Source organism: Haematobia irritans, chromosome 1, assembly GCF_050003625.1.
Source record: "Haematobia irritans isolate KBUSLIRL chromosome 1, ASM5000362v1, whole genome shotgun sequence".
NCBI lineage: Eukaryota > Metazoa > Arthropoda > Insecta > Diptera > Muscidae > Haematobia > Haematobia irritans.
Genome location: NC_134397.1, coordinates 237,673,042 through 237,677,013, shown reverse-complemented (window position 1 = coordinate 237,677,013; position 3,972 = coordinate 237,673,042).

Here is a 3,972-nt window from a genome sequence, read left to right as displayed (position 1 = left end):
TGAACACATCTAAATGCAATCACAGGCATTAACCAATACATCCCCATGTGTTTGGACACATTAAATTGCAGTAGAATTTCATAGTGTCTTCCTTATCGGTATTATATACAAATACACATATTCAACGGCACAAACAAATGAACATAGGTAAATATTTACAGACAACAAAAGGAAAGGAATTCAATGTTCAATTAATATGAAATTAAAGTAAGATATACAACATCCCAGCAAAAAAAAAGCGTCGCCAAAAAAATTAGTGAAAATGTTTTCTTTTTGGATGCGGCAGTGCCGCAACATTGGCGCACCTACAAAAAAATATCACCAACTTTTTTTGAAATTAAAATTTTAATTGAATTCAAAACAAGTATATACGGCCGTAAGTTCGGCCCGGCCGAAGCTTATGTACCCTCCACCATGGATTGCTTTGAAACTTCTACTGAAGCCGATGGCAAGGTATCTTAAAACTTCCTAATACCGTAATATATACCACACAGTCCATACGTGGTATATATTAAAGTAAAAAAGGCCGATTAAATACGTATATAATTAAGTTTAAAGTTTCTATAGATATAAAATTTTGACAAAATGAAATTTTGACAACATTTTCTATAGAAGTAAAATTTTGACAAAATTTTCTATAGAAATAAAATTTGTTATTGTTGTTTTTTTTTTTTTTTTTTTTTTGATCTCAGCTTAAAGCCATGCATTGACTAAACTACAAGTGTAGCTTAACCAACAGAGGAAAAGTATGCTTGTCAAATTTATTTGGGCAAAGCCCTATAGACTGCAAGATGGTTGGATGTACAGCTGTTTCGGAATTACCACATTCCTCATCAGCATCCTCTACTTGCAGCAAAACTATCAACCAATTATCAGAATAAATTCGGGTAATTCACTCAACCCAACGTGAACTACACTTGAACCTCCCGAAAAAAAAAAAACAACAATATCGATTGAAGAGAAGCCAACAATAACAAACAAAACGAATGAAGATAGAGGAAGCACGCTCAAAAACAAACCCAGCCAAATACATACAAATCGATGATTTGAGTTTGGCAAAGGAAAAGAGATATGCTGGCAAATTTGTTTAGGCAGTAGCCGACTATCAAACCATTTTTCGGGAGGTTCAAGTGTAGTTCACGTTGGGTTGAGTGAATTACCCGAATTTATTCTGATAATTGGTTGATAGTTTTGCTGCAAGTAGAGGATGCTGATGAGGAATGTGGTAATTCCGAAACAGCTGTACATCCAACCATCTTGCAGTCTATAGGGCTTTGCCCAAATAAATTTGACAAGCATACTTTTCCTCTGTTGGTTAAGCTACACTTGTAGTTTAGTCAATGCATGGCTTTAAGCTGAGATAAAAAAAAAAAAAAAAAAAACAACAATAACGATTGAAGAGAAGCCAACAATAACAAACAAAACGAATGAAATAAAATTTGGAAATAATTTTCTATAGAAATAAAATTTTGACAAAATGTTCTATAGAAATAAAATTTGAAAAAAATTTTCTATAGAAATAAAATTTTGACAAAATTTTCTATAGAAATAAAATTTTGACAAAATTTTCTATAGAAACAAAATTTTGACAAAATTTTCTATAGAAATAAAATTTTGACAAAATTTTCTACAGAAATAAAATTTTGACAAAATTTCTATAGAAATAACATTTTGACAATATTTTCTATAATAATAAAATTTTGGTAGATTATTTTTGGCTCGAATGGCAACCATGATTATGAACCGATATGGATCAAGTTTTGTGTGATTGGGGATCGGCTATGTATAACTATAGACCGATATGGACCAATTTTGATATAGTTATTAGCGGCCTTATACTAACACCACGTTGCAAAAATCAACCGGATAGGATGAATTTTGCTCCTCCAAGAGGCTCCGGAGATCAAATCTGGGGAACGGTTTATATGGGGGCTATATATAATTATGGACCGATATGGACCAGTTTATGCATGGTTGTTAGAGACCATATACTAACACCATGTACCAAATTTCAGCCGGATCGGATGAAATTGGCTTCTCTTAGAGCAATTGCAAGCCAAATTTGGGGGTCCGTTTATATGGGGGCTATACGTAAAAGTGGACCGATATGGCTCATTTGCAATACCATCCGACCTACAGCAATAACAACTAATTGTGCCAAGTTTCAAGTCGGTAGCTTGTTTCGTTCGGAAGTTAGCGTGATTTTAACAGACGGACGGACGGACATGCTCAGATCGACTCAGAATTTTACCACGGCCCAGAATATATATACTTTATGGTGTTTTAGAGCAATATTTCGATGTGTTACAAACGGAATGACAAATTTTCTATTATATCATAAACATTACACTATTACATTAAATTCAAAGAATCCATTCCCAATACTTTTCACTTTACTACATGATTTAATTCTTTTGTTCAATTAACTTTCACTTATTGTTAATAAATATGAATTCTAAACTTTAAATTACTTATTATCTCACGAAAAATGAAGGCGCGTTAACGAAAAGTTACTCTAAACACCCTACAATGGCAGGGTGAGTTAATATATTAGTGGTGGTATGACATCTTTAATCACTATCCCAAGTACTGGATCCCTATTATTGTTTTCATTCACCTCCTTTATTCTTTCTATTCCTCTATTTCGTACTTCAATGAGCTACCTTAAATTTTTATTTATGTCAACGTACCCGTATCCATTACTTGAGAATAAAAACCCCCCTAAGGACTGAGCACGGCTGGGGCTAGAAGGTAGCCACTTTTCACAAGTAATGTATCAGATAGCGAGGAGGGTCGTTACATATTTAATGGCATGGGCAGCACTCAGTGATAAGAGAGAAGTTCACCAATGTGGTATCACAATGGACTGAATAGTCTAAGTGAGCCTGATACATCGGGCTGCCACCTAACCTAACCTATGGTTAAAAGAATAGCTTTGTAGTGACTCTTGCTCTTTATATTTAAAACTTTAACATAAACATAAATGACTTTAACATAAATGACTAAAAATTGTAGTAGGCTGCACACTTGAAATTTGTGTATTTGATTTTCATTTTTGGGTATATCGAATTTTTAATTGACGTTAGTGATTAATACTATCATTTTTGTGATTGAAAAAATTTCAATTAAAAATTAATTGGATCAATTAATTTCGTTGTTGAAGACAAACAATATTTTTTTTTTTTTCTGTACAGAAGCGATGAATTGACCATGGACTTGTCATAGGACGGATGTCTACCATTTCAATAGCCGTTGCAATGAACTTGCTTCTTAAGGTATGATTCGAATTTAGTATTTTGGATGGGAATTAACAAAACTTTTGTGATATTTTGTCAAATAAATAAGTTTAATAATTTTTTACGATTTTTAATGCATTCTAACGTCTCACAGTGGGGTTTTTGATGTCAAAAGTGGGAATTAATTCGAAGTAGCTTTTCCTGTTTATAGTTTTAACTTTTTTCGGCCAAATTCACTAAAAGACATAAAACCAATCAAATTTTAAATATTTTTTAGTCCACATTTTATTTGTTTTCCATTAGTTAATTTGCAACAAAAAAAAAGAGAATGAATATCTGCTTTTTGATCTGATTCTTAACAATTATTATCATCATCATCACAATCACCATCGTCAGTAAAATTACTATATGTATCATTATCATCAACACTGGCATTTTGATCACCATCAAGATTTGACTCAAATATCAACATTTGAATTGCTTCCATAGGCAAGTTGTGGGGTTTCTTCTCTTTTAATTTCTCATTTCTGATATAACTGGATCCGAAGTAAAGGGTGATTCTTTTGAGGTTAGGATTTTCATGCATTAGTATTTGACAGATCACGTGGGATTTCAGACATGGTGTCAAAGAGAAAGATGCTCAGTATGCTTTGACATTTCATCATGAATAGACTTACTAACGAGCAACGCTTGCAAATCATTGAATTTTATTACCAAAATCAGTGGCAGAAAATCC